Below are 17,828 nucleotides of genomic sequence, written 5' to 3' on the forward strand. Positions count from 1 at the left end.
ATATTGATAGAGAGACGGAACGATAAGCAAAAGAGAAAGAGAGAGACGGATTGCACTTTTGCCTTCACATTCATAAAGCAGCTTACGGGCGCTAATAGGACCTGTCAGCCTGCGCTATGTATTTACGAGGCCACGTCAAAACAATAGCATCTATCTCACATTAGGCCGCTGAGTGGGAGTGCTTGAGTGTCTTTTTGCATGTGTGTGTGTGTGTGTGTGTGTGTGTGAGAGAGCATATGTGTGCAACAAGGGCAGATCTGAAGGGGAGGGGGGGGATGTCGCTCCTCAGAAAGTTCATCCCAATCCTGAGGTCAAAATGCGTGTGTGTGTGCGTCCCGTCCTCTATCTTGTCATCGCCGAGCGAAGGTGCAGAGGAAGCCTGCGGGGCTGTAAGCGCCTCCAGAGCGAGCCTAAGTGAAGTGCAGGAAGCCCACCAACACCAACCACCACCCCCCCCATCCACGCCGGCCCCCTTGGCACCGCTGCTATGTTTTGTCTGTGCATGGGAAAATGGGAACTGAAGAGGCAAAAACCTTTGATAAGCAGGCGCTGGTGGTGAAGGGAGTGTGTGTGTGTGTGTGTGTGTGTGTGTGTGTGTGTGTGTGTGTGTGTGTGTGTGTGTGTGTGTGTGTGTGTGTGTGTGTGTGTGTGTGAGTACCAAGAGTACCAAGCCGAGCGGCGGCAGGGAGTAGCTTGTGTCTGGAAAGCATCAAGCCATGGCTTTGCATTGGTGTGTGTGTGTGAGTGTGTGTAGGTGTGCGTGTGTGTGCACATGGTCTCTGGCTTGTTAACCTGGAGGTCACGGGCAGCGTCAGGTGATGAAGTCAATGCCTGGCACGCACACACACACAGTCAATATCCATCCATCCATTATCCTTTATAGTATACATGAAGGTGATTGATTATAAACACACATGTCAAGCATGTTTTCACATTTGTGAAGACTGAATATAATACAGAAATGTATTTGTGATATAAAAAAAAAAATGGGGACCATATCTTTTCCAGTCAAGTCTTAAAAAAAAAGAAAAAGTATCTCGAGAGAAAAATGTCATCTTTTCAAGAAAAAAAAAAGTTCTATACATAAAAGAATGTAGATAAGGGCGGACTGCATTTGACGGGCGAGCTCATCGAGCAGCACTCGAGTGTCTTATCATCTTATCACTTGTCTTTAGTGGCTGCCAAACAGGAAGAGAGACCAAATGACATGCTGTCCTGCTGCCAAACAAAAGCTTTTTTGTAAGCTCAAAGGGACAAGTTGAAGCCAGTTGACTGACACACGCTTTTCTCTCTCTCTCTCTAGAATATATTCCCCCGCAAAACATGCCTTTTTTTTTTTTTTTTCCCGCTCACCATCACCGTCTCCTTTTCCCAGCCACACACCTGACGGCTGTCACGTCAAGCCTGACCTTCACAAATGGACTGCAGGCTCACTATTTGGCAAATGTCAAGCACAGCGAGTGAGACAGAGAGAGCGACAATGCACCACAGGGAGGAGCAGCTGAAATTTGAACTACAGCCAAAACTTTTTTTTTTTGTAAGAGTAGCTGCGCCGCCCGCAGCTGTCCCGCTAATCTTTCCCACCGCTACAATCTCTCGGCACATCTGTCTTCACTCCGCCACCCCCCCCCCACCCTTCAACCCTCTGTGTACCCCTTCACATGCAAAAAGGACAAAAAAATTGGACAAAAATTGCAGCAAAAGTTGACAAGAAATGTCACAAATCCCCAAAATAGGATTTAAAAACAACAGGCAATTTTTTTCCAAACAAAAAAAAAAAACATAAAAAACTGACAAATATATGCTTAAGCATACATAAAATATTTTCAAGAAGTCAGATATTTTTGTCACATATTTTTGTAGAAAAAAGTTATGTTGTTGTAGGTCAGAATCGTTGAATATTTTTGCCATAGCAAATTATACTTAGCACAAAACAACATTTTTATGAGCGACAACAAAAAGTTAGCAAGAAAAAAAGGCTGCAATTCCATTTGCCATCATCCTTTGAAGATGTGCCACCCACTCAGCCACATATTGCTTGTCTAGTTTTGGTGTAATCCTCCAAACTAAGATCCAGTTACACACACACACGCTCACATCCAAACATCAAATCCCCGCGGAAACTTGATCATCGCATTTCCAGTTGAAATGTTGAGCGAAAGGTCTGAGAAGGCAATTTGGTTTGGAGCTTTAGCAAGTCAAACAAAAAAGCCTAATGAAGTTCATGGGAAAGGATCAAAAGAAATTAGCGGCTGTAACGTTCAATTTGTGTGTGTGAGACTGCATGGATAAGCAAAAACCGACTGGCGAGTCGCCATTCGAAACTTTCTTTTATAACTCAAACCAAACAAGGCTGCGAATTTTGTATGTTTTCCAAGATGCCATCCTTCTAAATGCTATTGTTAGCAGGAGTTGTTAGCACTAGGGAAGTGTCCATTACTTGCAAAATTTTGCAATAATAAAAAAAAATTATGTGTCACATGTGGCTCGTTGGTCTAGGGGTATGATTCTCGCTTCGGGTGCGAGAGGTCCCGGGTTCAACTCCCGGACGAGCCCTTCTTTAAACTAGCACTATCACTCATTGCCATTATTTGTCATCAATTGATATGTAACACGCATGCCACGCCCAACAACATGCTTTGTACTTAAAGCTTTTTACAGGGGGAAGGGAGTGGCCAAGGGGGGGGGGGGGAACTCATGCAATCATCCATCCCCGGAGGTAAAAAAGGGTCAAGGACTCTCATTTTTCAAACAGCCCATTCCAACATTCTTCTTCTTGGCCATCCTTCCTTGTGAATTGGAAGTTGATTGTTCTACTTTCTACAATTTTTTGTGCTCCCAATGAAAATTATTCAATTATTGTCATTTTTTTTATGGTATTCCATTTTGTGCAGTGTCATCTACTGACAACCAGTCACGCACAATCCTGATCATCTTAAACCCGACTGTGACAAACTTGCATTGTTTCACGATTTCTTTTTTTTTGTTTTTTGGAGAGGGAAATTCCCCCCGAAAATGAACATTCCTGTTCTTCCTGCAGAGCTCCTCCTCATAGTTGCCATGCTTCCTGTGTGAATATCTGGAGAACTATAGCTGGGTTTGTGCCTTTTTAAGGCTGGGTGTGGTAGTGGGTGGGTGGATGGTGGTGGTGGGGGAGGTTGGAGGTCCAAAGACGCGCTGACCTCCCGGCGCTCTCCGGAATTCCAAACACGTCGCGGAAAACAAGCCGAGCGTCTATGTTGCGAATGACAAAAAAGAACACTTGTATTATTGCTATGAAATGATGGGGGGGGGGGGGGGATTTTGGCAATTACTTCTAAGACGGACCACAATTAACACTCACATTCCCATACTTAACCCCATGCAAGGGTGAGGGGGCATCAGGGTCAAAGTGGCCCCTGGCTAGGATCAGTTAGTTAGTTAATATTAGTAATTAGTTACTTGGTTTTATGACTTAAGCCTGTGTAGCTGTAAAGGTTAGTGACAGTTTACGCACGGCCTGAATGTGGATTTTTCGTCAGGGTACGTTTCAAGTTCGTTCGAGATTTGGGCCAAGAGTTTTATTACTAGTCTTTGAGGAGAAAAACGGTTTGCAACCATTTGCAACCTTGTGGGAAAGCACCAACATTGGCTATGTGCGCAAAGCCTCGCGGGTCACTGAGCTTTGTTATTGTAGTTAATTTGTTCGTTGCTAGTTCGGCTTAATCGATGTATACTGATGGAGGTGCGTGAGCGTCTGTGAGTGCAATTTTTCAGCAAAGGGGGAAGTGAAGAAAAAGTTCAGTCTTTCCACAGTAACTGATATCCATGCCAAACAACACAAGACCTTCGGCAAAGATTAGTGACTTATTGTGTGACTCATTAGCTGGGCTTGCACTGTGAACACACACATGCACACACACACATATGCTTCCTACTCTTTCCTGGTGATACCAAGGTGATGAGTGTACCTGTACCCCAGGATGTGAGTCGCATCTGGGGTATGCCCTCCCTGGGCTCCCCCTCTGGAGAATGCTGGAGCCAGGCCGGTCTAAGAGGTTACCTAAAGAATTGGAAGATTTATTAAATTGTGCTGGATTATTATTATAAATTATATTATTTTAAAAAATGGAAAAAAACATATTGACGATATTTAACAGTAATATTTTTTCTCCAACCCGCCACACAGTGAATAATAATGACAGTAATGTATTTTCAAAAAAAATAAATAAATCTGTAATTGGACTAATAATTCATTTTATAATTAAAATTATATTAAATAAACTGGAAAAGCGCGTGTGAAACACTGAACAAAGACATGAAACGGGTGGAAAGACAACAAAAACACAGCTGCTGAGATGGGAGGACAAGCTGTCAGTTGGGTGGGGAAAAAAAAAAAAAAAAGAAAAAAAAAAATCAACACTCCCGAGCGCTGCTTATGAGTCAAATGTTTCACTGCTTCCACATGTTGCTTGCGTGCATTCCATTAAAGCAGCATACCCCCCCCCCTTACAATATATATCTATATTTATGTAAATATGTTTCTAATATTTGGACGCTTCTCAGGTAACTAACCAAAATATTTTTGCAGAATCACATGATGCAATTCTACACCACCCAATGAAAATCCAGCGTGATTATCTTTGCAAAGTGGGAATTGTTGACACAGCTCACATTAGACTGAGGATGGGCAAAATATGGCCCGCAGGTCACATAAGGGCACACAGCCGAGCCGTGGAAAAATCCGGTTCTGAATCAAAAGTGGCCCCTTGCTTACTTCTGATTGGATAGCGCCAGGTATGTTATGTCCTGTGTCACCCGCCACTAGCTTTTTTTAATAAGTCGAATCCCCCCCCTCACCCGTGTTTCTCCCATGTGTGTCTAAGGTCTCATTTCACAGATTTAAATCTAATCAAGAAAATCAACTCCATCCTTAACTTGAGCGCCGGAGGAGATTTCCAGAGGTGCTGCGAGTGTCCGTCTCGCTGTTGAGGGGAAGGAAATCTCCACAAGTGGATTAGCAAAGAGCCAAAAGGAAGGAAGGAACAGATTTGTTCAAAAAGCTGGAGATTTACCACCCAAAAAAAATAAGGTGAATGTTTGAAAGAAAAAAAAAGTGATATAATTGCTCCTAAATAGTATTGTCAAAAAAAGTTGCATATGTTAAGAATTGGCTTTATTTTTTTTTGTATATTTTTTTTTAATTGAAAAATAATTCTAAGAATAAAATCTAATTAGTTATATTAAAAACTCACAAAGAAAGCAAATTGACTTTTCGATCCCAAAAAACAAACACTTTCAAGAAAAAAAAATCCTAATTTGAATTTGCCACCCACTCACATATCGCCCAAGCGGTTTTTGAGTAATCCTGCAATCTAAGTACTAAAAGCACAACTTACTCAATTTACATGCACGCACACACAGACGTCCCAATCAAACGGCACCGGAGAGGGAAAGCAAATGCAAAGCACATTTTCACCCTTGGCCCCGACATATGGAACACGTAGCGCTCTTGTTTTCTTTTCATCTGGCCGCCCCAGAATTGAAAGCTTTGGACAGTGTGTCCTCGCTGCCCTCTCCTCTTCCTCCTCATCCTCCTCCTCCTCCCAGGGGTGCTGCACTGACCCCATTAACAAGGGGGACACCCACTCGCTCACAATAACACCACCTTTGCAGCCTCGTAGGGATTCTTTCAAATACAAAGTTGGGTGGTAAACTCTCAAAAGAAAGGTCAGAATCGCTATTGGCAGCGGTGGAAGTTCACGGCTAGCGAGATTCCAATTTATGAACACATTCGCTGCCGTTGACGACTATAGACGTCAAAGGCCTATCAACGATTGCTTTTTTAAAATAACACCGTTCATAGTTGCAGATCATCGGCTAGGTAATCTTAATGGATCAGAATTGAGTCCATTTGAAGTCATTATCGAGCAGTCAATGTTGTTCTACTCCCATCCTGTAAATGGTGCTAATGTACATCACAGAGGTTAATTTCACAGTCATACTGAAATTATGAGTGGTTAAAAAAAACAAAACTCAAGATGGGGGGGGGGGGGGCTGAGGTTGTTACGTTTTGTACACTAACCACAGAATGTTTACCTCATATGTGGAAAAGTGTGGGCGGGACGGTGTGATTCCGCTAAAGGCTGTGACTTTTGACATTATAAAGGAGCAGAGCAACACAGCTGCTGCTGCAAAGGAGAACTCACAAAAGGCCAAGTGCACTGAAAAGGTCAAAGGTTTCTACACCTTTTACACCTTCTCACTTGTAAAACTCCAGCAAAAACTCCAGGTGAGACCAACAGTTGGTGGTTTCCTTCAAATTGTGTTCATTTCAAGTAAATGCAATTTCAATATTTTGTAAGCTCTTCTCTAGCAATATTTAGCGACACGTGCTTTTTCTGTGGTGTTTGTGTACATCTTAGATGGAAGCCCAGTCACAACAATCTCCAAATCCCCCCTGCTGTCTAACGAGTCGCCCTCCTTCCTGATAAAGCTTGCACAGACGTCTGGGCTTTTTTTTTTTTTTTTCCCCTGATGGAAACTCTTGATGGCGGTACCACAGGCGTTCTTTTCTTTCCAACTCCGCCTATCCTCCATCCTTCCACCTGATGGCTTTTCATCCCCCCCCCCTCCCTCGCAGACACGCGGAGCCAGACTATAACGCAAACACTGGCAGGTGGATGGAAGCCGAGGAGCGACGCTGACGCTTGTCAACTGGATGGAAGGATGGATGGATAGATGAGGAGAGGGGGGGGGGGTAGAAAAAAAAGATGGCGCTGCTTGCTGTTTGTACGAATGAAAAGAGAGCGAGAAACCAGACACAAACATAAACATTGGCCCCTACTTCAATACTTCTTCTCTCTGGACCTCTGACTCACCCCCTCCGTCCTGCAACATGGAAAGCATTCACAAACTTTTTTTTTCTCAATATAATTTCCTTGCATTGAAAAACGTTTTTTTTTAAAAAACTATATTTTGAACATTTCAGTCCACCTAACAGTTTGATTATTCCGGGTCGGAACGTCGATGACTTCATACGACGTGTCTACTGCTGGCACGGGCCCAGGCCTACATTTGCTCCACACACACACACACACACACTGCATTGTCTCCACGGTGGAGCCCGACCGCTCGTGTTGTTGTGACATAACTTACAAACACTCACGTTCGCAATATGGAAAGTCGGCACATTCTTGGCACCTGCCGCGGGTGGTGAGCGACGTGCAACAAGGTGGGCGGGCACGCCCACTTAAATATTATATACACTTAATATTTCATTTTAGGACTGGATTTAACTTGAGTTGAATTAAAACAAAGATATGCACACTCACATTCAACTGTTAAATTTCATTTTTTAGTTTTGGTCTTGAAAAAAAAAAAAAACATGTAAAAGGTAGTACTGAAAATGTCATAGTGAGACTTTATGGCGTTCAATCTTTGGAAAACATTTTAACGCTGCGCCGTGATTGAGCTTCAATCTTCGAGTCGGAGCGTAAAGCCAAAATATATGGGCTACATTTTATTTTTACACACACACGCACACACACACACACACACACACGCCACCCACTGCTTGGTGTTTATTTAATATGGCATTTCACTCAGGTCGGAGAACAGTATATCCCGCCGCCTTCTTTATAAGGGCACAACTAATGCAGCACTGAGACAACCCACCATCCCTCTACAAAAGTAATTACTCTTTCGCTTTCCGCCTCTCTCACACACACATACACACACACACACACACACACACACACACACACACACACACACACACACACACACACATGGTGCCAGCAGAAACAGTCTCTTGGCACCGTCCCGCCGCCCTCACCGAGAACGAGCATCTGCTTCGTCTTTTCTTTTGCAGCAGAACGCTTTGGCTTGTCTTTCTTGAATTCTACACACACAAACACACACAGTCGCACACATTGGCACGAGCATCGGAATGTGATCCTCTCCGATTTTCAAACTGCCAGCTCCTCAAAAGACCAAAAATCCTCAATAAACGGCGACAAAGCTAACAAACGGCAGATTGTCTTGTTTTTCCAACGAATACAGAGCCGCTGCGGTAATGGTGTCAGTGTGGTAGTGTTACCAAAAGCCCAAGTGAAGATGCAACACTTGGCAGCAAACGGGTGTTGGATTTCAGCTCAACTGTCTTTGGACGGCCTTGGCCCAATAAGTCAGCGGCCCCTTCACAAAATAAGTTTTCATATTTTAACACAACTCTGCAGCATGTTACGTAACACAGAGTAATAAATAATCGACTATAATGCAAAAAAATAAACAGTTTGTGCATGATGACAATTTAATGGGCATTGTGACAAAAAAAAAGAAGCGATGTTTGAGAACACAATCCAAATTCTTTACGCGGCTGGAACATTAAAACACACATTGTACAAAAATAGGGCTATGGCGTTCAGTTAAGCTTTTCAGCCCAGATTGTAGGTCAAACAAAAGACATTTTGTGGCACCGCCGGTCCCGATAAAACACTGGATGTGGTAACAGTAATCCGTCCATGTGATGTATCGAGCCGTCCCAAATGTCGTAATTTGTTTCGTTTTAATAAAGCGTGTGTTTTTCTTGGGTCACGTTGTCAAGGAGCAAATTGCTTTCTAATCACATCACACGTGGAAAGTGCAGCACGCGACGACGCACAGCCATTCGCTCGCATTAACGCACGTGTGTTTTCATTGCAAAGCAAAACATGTCAGCGTTTGGCCCATTTTTAGCCCACACAGTCACTGTGACGGACAGCCCGGTGGAATTAAGACCTAACCACACCAAAAGAGGGACAGCTCGTACCGAAAACAAATGCGGTTCGCCCGGCAGACTTCAAAGGATTCAGTGTTACATTGTAACGAAAATACATGAAAATGAAAAAGATTAAAATAAGTAACAAAAACAAAATCTGATTAAAAACTAATTTTAAAATTTTTATTAATATTGATTGAGAATATTTTGTGAAATAACCAAAGTTAAAATTCAATTAAAATTCTATTAAAAGATGAAATAAAAATAAAAAAGTCCATTATTTTCTTTTCCAAACTTTCAAACTCTACTACACAAAATAAAATTCAATCAAATTGAATTAAAATTCAAAACATCTTTTAATCTAGTACGCAAACCAAATCATATCCAATGGAATCCCAGATTTTTTTCAATTTTTTTTTATAGTTTATATGCAAGCATACAAACAGCACACAGACACAGATGAGTCAAATCCAGCAGCTTAATGGAGTACGCTGGCGGGCGGCTGAGGGCTTAAGGTGCCAGGCCAGCCTTCCAAAAGAGGAAAGGTCGGTGATGTGGCGTTTTACTAACAGCCTCCATTCCGGGAGCGCTGCCCAACTCGTCTACCTGTTGACTGGACGCAATGTGCTGCCCCCCTCTCGTATTACACGGCGTATTGTAAATCAGCGCTCCATTATAAATAACACTTAGATGTTATTTTCAATCTGAAGAGGAGCATAGCGGCATTCTGGCTCACTCTAAAAGCTGTTTAGAATTCAAAAAGCTTCTTTGCAAATACAAACAAGCCTATTAAAAGGCAGCCATTATCCCAAGATGAGCGCTTGGGAGCATATGGCAGTTGATTTATGGACACCAATGGCAATGATAAAAACTTACCGCGAGAGCTATGGCCACATTAAAAATAAAAATGTAAACCAACAAAAGAAAATTAATGATGAGCGTGTCATTTTAAGAGAACCACCGGTCGTTAAAGTTAGTTAGAAAAAGGTCGCCATGGGGAATATTCCATTGCTGAACCTCTTAATGTTAAAACCAGCATGGCTTGTTTTCACTATGAATCTACAGGCCCCCTTTTTTTGGGTAGCACTTACAAAGACGGGGACTTTAGTTATTGCCTGGCCGTGACTTCTTAAGATTTTTTTTTTTTTTGTGGGTCCTTTCATTATAGACAAGCTTACCAAACCTCACGTTGCTAAGTGAAATTAGATTTGGAGGCTGAATTTTCAAATTGACTAGGATCAATTTGCTTGAAATGGCTAAAATGATCATAAAAGTCACTTTGAATCTCATGACCAACTCTTTTTTTTCCAGGCATAGGTTTGAGACTTTTTTTGTGGGTCCTTTCATTAACTTTTGAGTTTTATAGTCATCAATCTTTCTGAAACTAAAATGAAACGTCAAGTAGACACTGTAGAAGAAAATCGCAAAAAAAAAAAAAATAATAATAGTTTCTTTGAATAAAAATGGCTGAATGTTTTTAAGTTTCAGAAAGTTTTTAAGACTTTTTGCGGTTCCCACCATGATGGACATGCTTACCAAATTTCATGTTACAACGTGAAACCTGCTTCGGGGGCTGAATTTTAAAAAGGTTGATTTTGTCAGTCATGTGCATGTTACATGCAAATAAATCAGGAGAGGAAGTTGTAAGAATTTCTGGCCTTTCTCTACAGCAGCAGGCCCGCAGGCTTTTTTGAGAGAGAAGGGGGGGGGGGGGGCCTCGAAGGAATAAAACACCCTTTAGCTCAGCCTTGTGTAGCTTCACACCTGCAGTACACAAAAGCTCTCTTTGTGCGTCAGTCCTACGTCAAAGAGCACCACCAGGAAACAAATAGAGGCTTTTTAGTGGGAAAATGACATTTTCACTCAAATGTTGCATATTCAATTGACACCGATTTACTTTTTTTTATTGAAAATATTGTTTCCATATGTCAAGAGATAATGTCATCAAGTAGATCAAATATTATTACAAAGTGCATGCAGCTCACTTATGTTGTGGTTCTTTCTCACGGCCTCACCTGACCGACAGCGTTTTTCTGTGCCGTGTGGAGCAATATTGACATTGGCGCTGCACACAGCTAATAGATATAATTATATCGCATAATGATCTCCAATAACAACGTCAAACAAGAATAATAATAATAATATGCCTGTGCGGAGGTACGATGTATTTGTTGGGATCCTCCCGAGAACCACGGTATGAAGCTAAGTCAGCTCGTTGAGGAATATTTGTCCGTGTAAGCTTTTTTTTGTTGCTAGGCAAACTTCCCATGGCTTCGTCATAATTGCTCCATGGGCCAATTGAAAACGGGATGGCATGCCACGAAAGCCAGATTTACTTAGCAATGTGAAATTTGGTTGATATACCTTGGAGTGACCCACAAAAAAAGTCTCAGGGACCAATAGGTGGTCTGGTATTTTTATCACCAGTTTCTGACGAGACAAATGAATTCAGTCTCAAACATTTGCGTTTTTGTCAATGTGTGAAAAATTTCTAATCATACAAATTTGAAAAGATCCACAAAAAAATACCACACAGGGAGCAGAAAATTATGAAAGGTTCCCTGCATTGATCCATGAATTGAGTAAGACCCACAGATATGGATGAATGTATTTTTTTTCCCCCATATTTCTTCATATCAGTTTGTCGGCATATGATGGGAATGCGCGTGTAGGAGGTGGCGGGGGTTGGGGAGGGAGAAACGGAGGCTGCGCAGGCGATGCCGCATCAGCATCAGCATCGAAGATGAAAACGTGCGGCGGGGGATGGATGAGGCGATGTGCTTCCAGTAAGACGCGCCTGATGACTCACCTGCTGTAAGACTACATCACCTAAAGCGTGAGATCATCAGGTGACCGATATCATCGTGCGATACGGGCTCCACCAATGGGAGCGGAGGATTCTGGCTGGGAAGGACGAGTATAGGGATGGCTATTACGATCCGGTAAATGAGCACACAGGATTGCTGTGCTGAGCTTCATTTGGGGAGAAATTTGAAAAAGTTTTTCCCCCTCTAGGTTAATCTCGGTGATTTATTGAACAATAAAAATATGACAATATAATGAACAATTGAAACGTTAGCTTAGCAGTTAGCATAATGTTGTGGCTTTTGAGTGTGTTAATCAGACTAGTGGGGGCACACAGAACATTTTATTGCCCCAAAAAATATTTGACTCGACTTCCTTTTAAAGCCAGACTCGAATTAAGTGCCCCATGCCTGGTTGATAGTTATCAGGCAGAGTAGCTAGCCGTCATTATTACGGCTAAAGGTCAGAAACCAGAGCGAATCTTAACGAGATTGTCTTTGACCACAAACTGCATTTTAAAGCAACACGCTGAATTATTAAAGAGCCTTATCTGGCTCTGGTGCTGATCGGGCAAGGCGAGTACTTAAGCTGCGGCCCGAACGACACGAGTGTCGAGTTACGTAGGCGAAGCAATTAGGAATGGCTGTTAAAAACAACCAAAATCATAAACTGCTGAATAACGGGCACGACTAAGCTGATGTCGTTTACCGTCATAGCCGATGGCAGTCTTATTGACCAGCACGCTTGCCGGCGGTTTATTATTGATGCGGCGAAACACGAGTGGCTGCCCTGAAACCAACACTCGTCTGTTACAGTAAGCCAGAAAGCCAGAAATTTACTTCAGCCACACTTCCCCAGAAACACAGCCTATACTTTTCTCCTCATTGGGGCCGCAAAAACGCTTAAAAACCGCCGTAGGCGTCCAAGCTCCTTGTTTCTACACACGGGCCCGCAGGAAAAAAAAAAAAAAAGCCACAGCGTAAGTCGGTCGAAACTAAAGCAAACAGCAGATTCTCATCGGGGGACGTGTAAACGCTCGGTGGGAACACACCGCGACGTGCACGCACGGAAACTATTTTGCGTCGTGCCCTGCCAGAGGGATTTTTCATCGGCGGCAAGGAAGACCATCAGAAAATGGCGACGTGTTTTGAGGTTGTACGTTACTCTTCATACAATCCTCTTTTGCCAGCTCGAACCAGAAGTCGTGTTTGCAAAAAACAGCAATCCATACTGAAAAACATTAATGTAATGGGGAAATTCAGATTTGGGGATGCACGCTTTTTAAATCCATCAATGGGCCATATGAAGTTTAAAAAAATAATAATTGTATTATTTGTAACGAATATAATTCAAAATTAAAATTTTAAATTAAAATGTTAAATGTACATAAAAATGTTCGATGATGCCGCATTAAGCAAGTCAGGGCGCTGTACCTAATAAAGTGACTGCTCAGTGTAGCTCATCGTATATTCTATAATGTATTTCAACGGACAGGACGTTCTGCTTTACTCGTGCTTTCTGGGAATGGCCGGGTGATTTTCCACAAAGTCACGTGAGGGGGATCTCCCTCAGGTCACATGACTTCTCTCTCGTTCTCTCTCGCCTGTTCTCTCGCTGACACCTTTTCCCGCCAGCTGATCTAATGGCCGTAAAGCAGCCGCGTCCCTTCCTGGCTTGAATCTTATTGAATTATTCAAGCAGGCGGAAGTCCACAAAGAAAACAGAAAATGGTTCGGATGATCCATGCATGTGCTTGTGCCATTTAGCATATCAACACCAGTGGCAGTGGCCACTTTGTCCAAATGCTCTGCCTCCTTGCACCTTGATAAAAAAATCCTGCAGGTGTGCCCCCCCCAAAAAAAACAAAGTTTTTGACGTGAAGACAGAATGTCAGGAACTCTTGACATTTTGTTCCCCTGTGCACCTGCTGTCAATCAAAGACGTCTGAATGTCAAAGACAGCTTTGGGGGGGCGGGGGGGACCACACAGTTGAAAAACTTGTTTGGCCAAAACCAACACCGACACACTTCTAAATGAATTTCCTCAAACTGCAGTTCAATCAATGTAAGTGCAAGACGGAACAATAACAGCTCAATTGTATTGCTAACCAAAACAGCAGCACATTCAAAGACCTGTTGGGAAAAATGCGTATATATCAAATATATGTTTTTCAAATTACTTTCAAATGACAGTAATATACCATTTGAAAAAAATTGATATTAATGACAATTTTTTTTTTTAATTATTTCCAGTCAGACAACAATGACTAATAATAATAAACGACTAAATTTAGGACGCCACTATAGTCTACACTGACTGATACTATGAGCGCAATTCTCAACATTGTTGCCACAAAATACACACACACACACACACACACACACACACACACACACACACACACACACACACACACACACACACACACACTCACTCACTCACACAAACACACAAAGAAGCTCTGCTGTCAATCAGCAGCAGGAAACAGAGGCACTATTCAGTCTTTTGGCACGAGTCCTTCTAGTGGCCGCCGAGAGAGCGCTGTGTGTCACACGCTACTGATACAAGCTGCCTTCTGTCACACACAAATGTCTCTCTGGCGTACAACAAACTTCACATCTGCATGGACGACGCCCACGCCAGCACACAAAGGGCCTGGCCGGAGCAGCCCCGCCCCCGCGGAGTGAATCCCGTCCACGCCATGCGTGCGCTTAGCCAATCACTTTGCAGCGCTTGCTTAAGTTACTTTACAAGATGTTTTGCGCTTCTAGCGTCACACTGAGCGCTGTTGCTAACTAGTGTAACTTAGCAGTGTAATTCTTATCGTGAGCATGATGATCTATTTGGAGCTCAACCGGTTTTACCCGTACTTCTGAACTGTGACCTTCTAGTTTGTTGTTTCAACCAGTGTTTTGAATAGTTTCATTTTCTGTTGCTTTATTATTAGAATGACTTTTGTCATCTTTTTGTTACTTTCTTTTAGGTTTTCTTTTCCCCCTCAACCTGTTCTTGTTATCTCCCGCCAGCCACTCGTGCCGCACTGCCTCCCTGGTGGCCTTCTTTTTTTTTTTTTTTTTTAAACTACTTTTGGAAATTCCTATACCCTTTCCCTTCCTATTTTTCTGGACTTTTGTGTCCTATCCAAATCTGAGACCTTTTTTTTTTTTTTCACTCAACATCTCTCCCTTGTGTTACTCATAAAAACTCAAATGAGACATTTTATGAATATTGTGACTAAAGCCAGAAAGCAAGCAGCCATTTGCATCCGGAAGCCCGCGGCCAAAAGAAGGGGTTCCCCTCTTATCTAACAGTCCTCGACTCGCCAACACTCAGACCATAATGAGACTTTTCCTTCCAGACGCTCGTCCAGCGGCGTCACTCCCCTCCAAAAAAAAAAAAAAAAAAGACACGGCGGGAACTGGAATTTTTTGCTCGGATCAAAACAAGTCGAGAGTTGTAACAGCTTCGAGTTTCCGACGCAGACAATGTGCCAGATTCCAGCGCCTTGAGGGACACTGACGCGTCACAATGGATGCTCTGTCTGAGAAATATCACTCACGCACTCACTCACACTAAATGGTAGGAGTACAAATACTTTGTTACTGTACTTAAAGTATCTGTATTGTAAATTTTGACATACGGCAGAAAAGAATGTTACATTATTGTTTTTTTAAATATAAATAAAAAGGTTCTTGTATCAATCAAATCATACTTTTTACGACATGGAAAAATGGATACGAGATTTTTTTTTACTTGACGCCCTCCCCCCTTTTTTTGTTTTTAATCAAGGAGTTGACTACTTGAGTACTTTTTTTTTTTTTTACTTACACCTTTGCCGACACTTGTTTATTCGCACACTTTGGAAACATGTCGAAAATATTCCAGCGGCTCTACTACTGTGGAATCTTTGTCATTCCTGTGTTTCTAAACTGATGGCATACGTGTCTCTGCATATCCTGCTCAGGTGGAAATGTGTCTTCTGGAGCTGCCTTTGTTTTCGGGGTAAAGTTCAGGACAGAGCAACTGAGATGTGTGTGTGTGTGTGTGTGTGTCTTTGGGGTCAGGCATCCCATTAGTAAGACATCCCCTGGTTCTAATTGCCTCCTCGCAAGCAGACACCGTGACAGCTCTGTAATCTCCATGTTCCACCCAGCACTCAACATGGTGGGCGTCCTTCTGAAGTGGAGTAGCTAATGTTAGTTTTATGACACCAAATTAGGTCGCTTCTCATGTTTGGTGGCTCCTGGAGCTCAAGTGTGGGGGGGCGTCCGAGTGAGTAGGCAGGTTGAGGTCGGGAGCTACGAATTAGTCGAGTAGGCGTACTGTAAATGTCAGCCTGTGTTCAATTTTTTTTTTTTTTTCCCCCCCGAGTTGCTACCACAAATGTTTCCCCAAAACATGTTTGTTTGAATCACAGTTGAAGCACACACGCTGAGCAGTTACGGACAGCGTGTAAATAAAAACTCAAGTACCCCTCCTCTGGATTTTGACTCGGCGATACGTTTGTGTCTACTCGAAAACGTGGGATTAAGCAACGCTCCCCCAAAGCCTTTGAAGTGGGCTTCCCTGGGAATTATTCACATGCGCAGCTGTACATGCCAAAGTTATCGCTGCCTGAGTCGAAACCGCAACGGAATCCCTGATAGAGAGAAAAAATAAATAAATCTGATTTAAGAAGAGGGAATCATTCAGCTACGGGGTAAAGGACAAAAAAGAAAATGCTGGGAGCGTCTTATCTGCGAGGCCCAACCCGGCTATCTCCACTAAAGTGCAACGTCAGCACAAAATGATCGGCATGGATGGTTTTCTTCCTGTTAAACATTACTCCCAGGAATGCCCATTTAGTGAAGTTTGTTAGTCTTAAAATGGCGTCCTGGACTGATAAAATTGTTCTCCTTGTCTTGAAATCTGTCAAAAGTCTGGCTTTGCTGAGCAGCTGCTCTCGGAGGCACCCGAGTCTAAGCGTGAGCTTAGAGAGGATCCAGATTTTTCTATTGCTGGTGTATGGAGCAACCTCACTATCTAATTTCAAAACATTTCTATTCCTTGGCTTTCAACACATCTTGAGATTGGGGGCTTTGTTTTTAGTGGTAGTTTTGATTCGTTCTAAATTACGTCATGTTCGTCTAAGTTTTTATTTTTTGCTCAATACAAAGCAAAAACGGAGAGAGACACCCGAGTTACCCAATTTGCAGCGTCGTACTTGACGCAAACACAGTTTACAGGACAACAAGTGCAAACCATCTTGTCTCACTTAGAAGCTTGTTTTGCAGCCCGCATGTGTTTGCGTGAAACAAGCGGCCTGTTTAAGCAGCTCTCTGTTTTATTTTGGACGTACCCTAGCGACGAAGCTGTTTCTGCTTACCCCCCCCACCCCCACCTCCTCCTCCCCGCCCTCAGGCCCAAAACGCTGCAGGCTGTTTTTTTTTCTTCACGTGTACATGTGTGTGTATATGGCACATCTGCTTCGCATTGCGTTCGGGATCAGTCGGGATTTCTGCTACAGCTCAAGTGGGTGCGATGGGTGAAGACGGAGAAGCTGGAGGTAACAACGGGGGTCCGATAAATTAGGTCCACCTGGATGTTTGATATAAAAAGAAACTTTTGGGGGAAAAAAAGCGCAAGTGTTATAGAGCTATAAAAGTTCGCCGGAGCGTATTAACCCCCCCCCCCCCAAAGACGTACAATGGGCCGAATCAGGTTTATGTTGATTGTAACGGAGCGTGTTGAAGATGGAGAAGGGGGAGACGGTTAAAGCGAAACAAGATGGAAGGTCACTGGGTTTGTCTGGCAATGACCCTCCATCACCTCTTCATCATTTAATTTTTTTTAATATATCCGCATTCCCGCCCGTGGCTGTTCCCGTCATCTCACGCCGGTGCCAGCTAATTATTTGCCGCAGGATTATTTATCGCATTCTGACTGACAAGTGGAGTAGAGGTGAGAGACTTCCCCATAGCAGTGAAACATTTGGCATGGGCCTTGTGTGTACTTGTTCTGTCAGGTTTTGATAATAATAAGAATCAACAATAATATGTCTATCTATTTTTTTAATTAAGGGTTAGGTTCTGTAACAGGTGGATTTTTTTTTGAAAATATCATAGCTCCATCAATTTTTAATGCACTGCATGTTCTTTGGCCTTCCAAAGACACACACACACACACACACACACACACACACACACACACACACACTAGCATGTACACAAAGCTCAATATTGTTCGCCATATTTGCACGCACGGCGCACATCAACGCGCCATCTGTGTCAAAGCCGCAAAGAGG

General features: G+C 42.9%; 1 protein-coding gene and 1 non-coding gene across 4 annotated transcripts in view; one reads left to right on the forward strand and one right to left on the reverse strand.

Annotated features, from left to right (window-relative positions):
* plpp6 (phospholipid phosphatase 6) overlaps window positions 1-17,828 on the reverse strand; it is a 42,644-nt gene that overhangs the window by 7,257 nt on the left and 17,559 nt on the right. For all 3 annotated transcript variants that reach the window (XM_085928813.1, XM_085928815.1, XM_085928814.1), the window contains exon 5: window positions 3,951-4,042. The gene's annotated coding sequence lies outside the window, so the exon portion shown is untranslated. The remainder of the gene's footprint in view (window positions 1-3,950; window positions 4,043-17,828) is intronic.
* trnap-cgg (transfer RNA proline (anticodon CGG)) lies at window positions 2,485-2,556 on the forward strand. The gene has a single exon. It is a non-coding gene; the product is annotated as a tRNA-Pro (tRNA).

Source organism: Syngnathus leptorhynchus, chromosome 13 (genome assembly GCF_054491065.1).
Source record: "Syngnathus leptorhynchus isolate UIUO chromosome 13, UIUO_Slep, whole genome shotgun sequence".
NCBI classification, from domain to species: Eukaryota; Metazoa; Chordata; class Actinopteri; order Syngnathiformes; family Syngnathidae; genus Syngnathus; species Syngnathus leptorhynchus.